Source organism: Arachis ipaensis, chromosome B4, assembly GCF_059453495.1.
Source record: "Arachis ipaensis isolate K30076 ecotype BB chromosome B4, ASM5945349v1, whole genome shotgun sequence".
Taxonomy (NCBI): Eukaryota; Viridiplantae; Streptophyta; class Magnoliopsida; order Fabales; family Fabaceae; genus Arachis; species Arachis ipaensis.
The window spans coordinates 116,123,674-116,131,048 of NC_142439.1; positions in this window are offsets into that span (position 1 = coordinate 116,123,674).

Below are 7,375 nucleotides of genomic sequence, written 5' to 3' on the forward strand. Positions count from 1 at the left end.
GCTCCTTTTGGGGTGGTGAATCATCAACTTCAACTAATTCATGCTTAGAAATAGGATTTAGAACATCATCAAGTACCTCAGCTTCCAGTACTTCTTCAACAAGTGGTTCAACAACATCAATTCTCATACACCCTTCAGAGTCATTAGGGTGCTTGAGAGCTTCAAACACATTAAGGACCACCTGTTCTTCATTGACCCTCAGGGTTAATTCACCCTTTTGCACGTCAATTAGAGATCTACCTGTAGCTAAGAAGGGTCTACCAAGAATAATAAAGGATTTTACATCCTCTTCCATGTCTAAAATAGCAAAATCAACAGGAAAAATAAATGGTCCTACTTTCACAAGTAAATCCTCAACAACACCTGCAGGTAATTTAATAGAAAGATCAGCAAGTTAAAGAGAAATACGAATGGGTTTTACCTCCTCAATTTGAAGCTTTTTCATCACTGAAAGTGGCATGAGATTGATGCTAGCTCCAATATCACATAAAGCTCTCTGAATGGTGACATCTCCAATGGTACAAGGAATTACAAAGCTCCCTGGATCCTGTATTTTCTCAGGAAGGTTATGTTGAATAATAGCACTGCATTCCTTGGTTAATACCATTGTTTCTTGTTCCTTCCAATTCCTCTTGTTAGTCAATAATTCTTTCATGAATTTAGCATAAAGAGGCATTTGCTCAAGAGCCTCTGCAAAAGGAATATTAATCTGTAGCTTCTTGAAGACTTCTAAAAATTTAGAAAATTGCTTGTCTTTGGAAGCCTTCTGAAGTCTCTGAGGATAAGGCATTTTTGGTTTGTATTCAGGAGCCTTTGGTAATATAGGATATGCGTCAAGAGAATCTGGGAATGGGTTGTCTGCACGCTTTGGAGGGGCATGCTCTACTTCTTCCTTCTTCTCCTCTGGAGCTTTCTTTTCAACTAGATCTTCATTGACCTTGGTCTCAGAACTAGCTACCTTACCACTTCTCAATTGAATAGCCTTGCAATCTTCTCTTGGGTTCACCACTGTATCACCAGGAAATGTATTTGAGGACCTCTCAGGTAATTGCTTGCTCATTTGACCTATTTGCACCTCCAAGTTTCTAATGGAGGCTCTAGTTTCCTGCATGAAACTCCTCATCATCTCCCAATTAGAATCTTCTTGGGATTTAGAATTTGCCTACTGAGGTGGTTGTTGTTGCTGAGACTGAAATTGGCGGTTGTTGTAATTATTCTGTTAGAAGCCACCCTGAGAATTATTATTGAAATTTTGAGGTCTCTGAGGTTGGTCCCTCCACCCAAAGTTTGGGTGATTTCTCCATCTTTGATTGTATGTCTTAGAATATGGATCATTGTTGGGATTTCTAGGACCACTCCCCATGTAATTGACCTGTTCAGAAGCAGATTGAGCATAATCATAATTATCATTTTGTACAAAATTACCTGCCATATCATAAGAGAACTCTTGAGGTTGATTTTGGGTGTTGACAGCTGAGACTTGCATGCCACCCATCTGCTGAGTAAGTAGATTTATTTGCTGAGACATAAGCTTGTTCTGAGCAATAAGAGCATTAACAGCTTCCACTTCCAACACGCCTCTCTTCTAAGAGGTATCAGAGTTCACAGGATTCCTGTTAGATGAGTATAAATATTGGTTGCTAGCCACTGGTATGCGAAATTGTTACTCAGAGGTTGTAAAATTTGTTGTTCGTTCTCTCCCTGGCAATGGCGCCAACAACTGGTGGTGCACAATAACATGGTCCAAACATAATTTCACAACTTCGCACAACTAACCAGCAAGTGCACTGGGTCGTCCAAGTAAGAAAACCTTACGTGAGTAAGGGTCGATCCCACGGAGATTGTTGGTATGAAGCAAGCTATGGTCACCTTGTAAATCTCAGTCAGGCGGATATCAAATGGTTATAGAGTTTTCGAATAATAATAATAAATAAACAGAAAGTAAAGATAGGAATACTTATGCATATCGTTGGTGAGAGTTTCAGATAAGCGTATAGAGATGCTTTCGTTCCTCTGAATCTCTGCTTTCCCGCTGTCTTCATCCAATCAGTCTTACTCCTTTCTATGGCAAGCTTTCTGTAAGGGCATCACCGTTGTCAATGGCTACATCCCATCCTCTCTGTGAAAATGGTCCAAATGCTCTGTCATGGCATGGCTAATCATCCGGAGGTTCTCGATCATACTGGAATAGGATTTACTATCCTTTTGCGTCTGTCACTACGCCCAACACTCGCGAGTTTAAAGTTCTTCATAGCCATCCCTTCCCAGATCCTACTCGGAATACCACAGACAAGGTTTAGACTTTCCGGATCTCAGGAATGGCCATCCATGGGTTCTAACTTATACCACGAAGATTCTGATTAAGGAATCCAAGAGATACTCATTCAATCTAAGGTAGAACAGAAGTGGTTGTCAGGCACGTGTTCATAGGGAATGATGATGACTGTCACGATCATCACATTCATGTTGAAGTGCGAATGGATATCTTAGAAGCGAAATAAGTTGAATTGAATAGAAAAACAGTGGTACTTTGTATTAATTCATGAGGAACAGCAGAGCTCCATACCTTAATCTATGGAGTGCAGAAACTCTACCGTTTGAAAATACATAAGTGATAATGGTCTAGGCATGGCCGAATGGCCAGCCCCCATGAAGGTCTAAGATAGCATAAAACTGATCAAAGATCCCTAATACAATAGTAAAAAGTCCTATATATACTAAACTAGTCACTAGGGTTTACAGAAGTAAGTAATTGATGCATAAATCCACTTCCGGGGCCCACTTGGTGTGTGCTTGGGCTGAGATTGAAGTTTACACATGGAGAGGTCATTCTTGGAGTTGAACGCCAGTTTGTAACGTGTTTCTGGCGTTTAACTCCATACTGCAGCGTAGAACTGGCGTTCAACGCCCATTTGCGTCATCTAAACTTGGCCAAAGTATGGACTATTATATATTGCTGGAAAGCCCTGGATTTCTACTTTCCAACGCAATTGGAAGCGCGCCATTTTAAGTTCTGTAGCTCCAGAAAATCTACTTTGAGTGCAGGGAGGTCAGAATCCAACAGCATTAGTAGTCCTTCTTCAACCTCTGAATATGATTTTTGCTTAAGTCCCTCAATTTCAGCCAGAAAATACCTGAAATTACAGAAAAATACACAAACTCATAGTAAAGTCCAGAAATGTGAATTTAACATAAAAACTAATAAAAATATCCCTAAAAGTAACTAGATCCTACTAAAAACATACTAAAAATAATGCCAAAAAGCATATAAATTATCCGCTCATCACAACACCAAACTTAAATTGTTGCTTGTCCCCAAGCAACTGAAAATCAAATAGGATAAAAAGAAGAGAATATACTATAAATTCCAAACTATCAATGAAACATAGCTCCAATCAGATGAGCGGGACTTGTAGCTTTTTGCCTCTTGAATAGTTTTGGCATCTCACTTTATCCATTAAGGTTTAGAATGATTGGCATCTATAGGAACTCAGAGTTCAGATAGTGTTATTGATTCTCCTAGTTCAGTATGTTGATTCTTGAACACAGCTACTTTATGAGTCTTGGCCGTGGCCCTAAGCACTTTGTTTTCCAGTATTACCACCGGATACATAAATGCCACAGACACATAACTGGGTGAACCTTTTCAGATTGTGACTCAGCTACGCTAAAGTCCCCAATTAGAGGTGTCCAGGGTTCTTAAGCACACTGTTTTTTTTTTTTGCTTTGGACCTTGACTTTAACCGCTCAGTCTCAAGTTTTCACTTGACACCTTCACGCCCCAAGCACATGGTTAGGGACAGCTTGGTTTAGCCGCTTAGGCCAGGATTTTGTTCCTTTAGGCCCTCCTATCCACTGATGCTCAAAGCCTTGGGATCCCTTTTATTTATCCTTGCCTTTTGGTTTTAAGGGTTATTGGCTTTTTGCTCTTGCCTTTTGGTTTTAAGAGCTTTTGGCTTTTTCTGCTTGCTTTTTCTTTTTCTATATTTTTTTTTGCCATTTTTTTTCTGCAAGCTTTGTATTCACTGTTTTTTCTTGCTTCAAGAATCATTTTTATGATTTTTCAGATTATCAAATAACATGTCTCCTGTTCATCATTCTTTCAAGAGCCAACATATTTAACATTCTAAAACACCAACTTCAAAAGACATATGCACTGTTCAAGCATTCATTCAGAAAACAAAAAGTATTATCTCCACATCAATATAATTAAACTAAGTTCAAGGATAAATTCGAAACTCATGTACTTCTTGTTCTTTTGAATTAAAAACATTTTTCATTTAAGAGAGGTGATGGATTCATATTCACTACTTTAAGGCATAGACACTTAGACACTAATGATCATGTAATAAAGACACAAAGATAGATAAACATTTAACATAAGAAAACGAAAAACAGAAAATTTAAGAACAAGGAATGAGTCCACCTTAGTGATGGTGGCGTTTCCTTCTTGAGGAACCAATGATGTCCTTGAGCTCTTCTATGTCTCTTCCTTGTCTTTGTTGCTCCTCCCTCATTGCTCTTTGATCTTCTCTAATTTCATGGAGTATGATGGAGTGCTCTTGATGTTCCACCCTTAGTTATCCCATGTTGGAACTTAATTCTCCTAGGGAGGTGTTGATTCGCTCCCAAAAATTATATGGAGGAAAGTGCATCCCTTGAGGTATCTCAGGAATTTCTTGATGATGAGCTTCCTCACGTGTTTCTTGAGCTCCATGAGTGGGATCTCTTGTTTGCTCCATCCTTTTCTTAGTGATGGGCTTCTCTTCCTCAATGGGAATGTCTCCTTCTATGAAAGCTCCGGCTGAGTAACATAGATGGCAAATAAGATGAGGGAAAGCTAGCCTTGCCAAGGGGGAAGGCTTTTCGGCTATTTTGTAGAGTTCAAGGGAGATGACTTCATGAACTTCTACTTCCTCTCCAATCATGATGCTATGAATCATGATGGCTCGATCCACAGTAACTTCAGATCGGTTGCTAGTGGGAATGATGGAGCGTTGGATGAACTCCAACCATCCTCTAGCCACAGGCTTGAGGTCCAGTCTTCTAAGTTGAACCGGTTTGCCTTTTGAGTCAATCTTCCATTGAGCTCCTTCCACACATATGTCCATGAGGACTTGGTCCAACCTTTGATCAAAGTTGACCCTTCTAGTGTAGGGGCGTGCATCTCCTTGCATCATAGGCAAGTTAAACGCCAACCTCACATTTTCCGGACTAAAATCTAAGTATTTTCCCCGAACCATGGTGAGATAATTCTTTGGGTTCGGGTTCTTACTTTGATCATGGTTCCTAGTGATCCATGCATTAGCATAGAACTCTTGAACCATTAGAATTCTGACTTGTTGGATGGGTTTTGTTAGAACTTCCCAACCTCTTCTTTGGATTTCATGTCGGATTTTCGGATACTCATTTCTCTTGAGTTTGAAAGGGACCTTGGGGATCACCTTCTTCTTGGCCACAACATCATAGAAGTGGTCTTGATGGGCTTTGGAGATGAATCTTTCCATCTCCCATGACTCGGAGGTGGAAGCTTTTGTCTTCCCTTTCCCTTTTTTAGAGGATTCTCCGGTCTTAGGTGCCATCAATGGTAATGAAAAAACAAAAAGCTATGCTTTTACCACACCAAACTTAGAATATTGCTCGCCCTCGAGCAAGAAAAGAAAGAATAGATGAAGAAGAAGAAGAAATGGAGGAGAGGGAAAGAGAGATGTGTTTCGGCCAAGAAGAGGAGGAGGGGGTTGTATTGTGTGAAATTGAAGAAGAATGGAGGGGTTTATATAGTGAAGGGAGAGGGTTTAGGTTCGGCCATTTAGGGTGGGTTTGGGTGGGAAAGTGATTTTGAATTTTGAAGGTAGGTGGGGTGTATGAAGTAGGTTTATGGGAAAGAATGGGTGGATGTGAGTGGTGAATAGGTAATAGGGAAGAGAGCTTGAGGTGATTGGTGAAGGGTTTTGGGGAAGGGTGTTTATTGGGAAGAGAGGATGAACATTGAGAAGAGGAAAGAGTATGAGTGGAGGTAGGTGGGGATCCTGTGGGATCCACAGATGCTGAGATGATCCTGTGGGGTCTACAGATCCTGAGGTGTCAAGGAATTGCATCCCTACACTAATTAGGCATGTAAAATGCCTTTGCATGCAATTCTGGCATTTATACGCCGAATTGGTGCTTGTTCTGGGCGTTCAGCGCCCAGATGCAGCATGTTTCTGGCGTTGAACGCCAGTTCTATGCTTGTTTCTGGCGTTCAGCGCCAGCTTTCCTCAGTGTGCATTCCTGGCGTCTAAATGCCAGGATGCTGCTTGTTTTGGGCGTTCAATGCCAGATCCATGCTCTGTTCTGGCGTTGAACGCCAGCCAGATGCTCCTTACTGGCGTTTAAACGCCAGTAAGCCCTTCCTCCAGGGTGTGATTTTTCTTCTGCTGTTTTTGATTCTGTTTTTAATTTTTTGATTTATTTTGTTACTCCACATGATCATGAACCTAATAAAACATGAAATAACAATAAAATTAGATAAATAAAAATTGGGTTGCCTCCCAACAAGCGCTTCTTTAATGTCAATAGCTTGACAGTGGGCTCTCATGGAGCCACACAGGTGATCAAGTCAATTTTATAGACTCCCAACACCAAACTTAGAGTTTGGATATGGGAGTTCAACACCAAACTTAGAGTTTGGCTGAGGCCTCCCAACACCAAACTTAGAGTTTGACTGTGGGGGCTCTGGTTGACTCTGTTTTGAGAGAAGCTTACTGTGCCTCTTTTCCATTTTTACAGAAGGATGTCCTTGAGTTTTAAACTCAAGGGAGTCCCCATTCAATTGAAGGACTAGTTCACCTCTGTTAACATCAATCACAGCTCTTGCTGTGGCTAGGAAGGGTCTTCCAAGGATGATGGATTCATCCTCATCCTTCCCAGTATCTAGGATTATGAAATCAGCAGGGATGTAAAGGCCTTCAACCTTTACTAATTTGTCCTCTACTTGTCCATAAGCCTGTTTTCTGGAATTATCTGCCATCTCTAATGAGATTTTAGCAGCTTGTACCTCAAAGATTCCCAGTTTCTCCATTACAGAGAGTGGCATGAGGTTTATCCCTGACCCAAGGTCACATAGAGCCTTCTCAAAGGTCATGGTGCCTATGGTGCAAGGTATTAGGAACTTTCCAGGATCTTGTTTCTTTTGAGGCAATCTCAGTTGATCCAATGCGTTTAGTTCATTGGTGAACAGGGGAGGTTCATCTCCCCTTGGCATTCAGCTTCATGATTGCACCAAGGAACTTGGCAACTTGCTCTTCAGTAACATCCTCATTCTCTTCTGAAGAGGAATACTCATCAGAGCTCATGAAGGGCGTAAGGAGGTTTAATGGAATCTCTATGGTCTCTA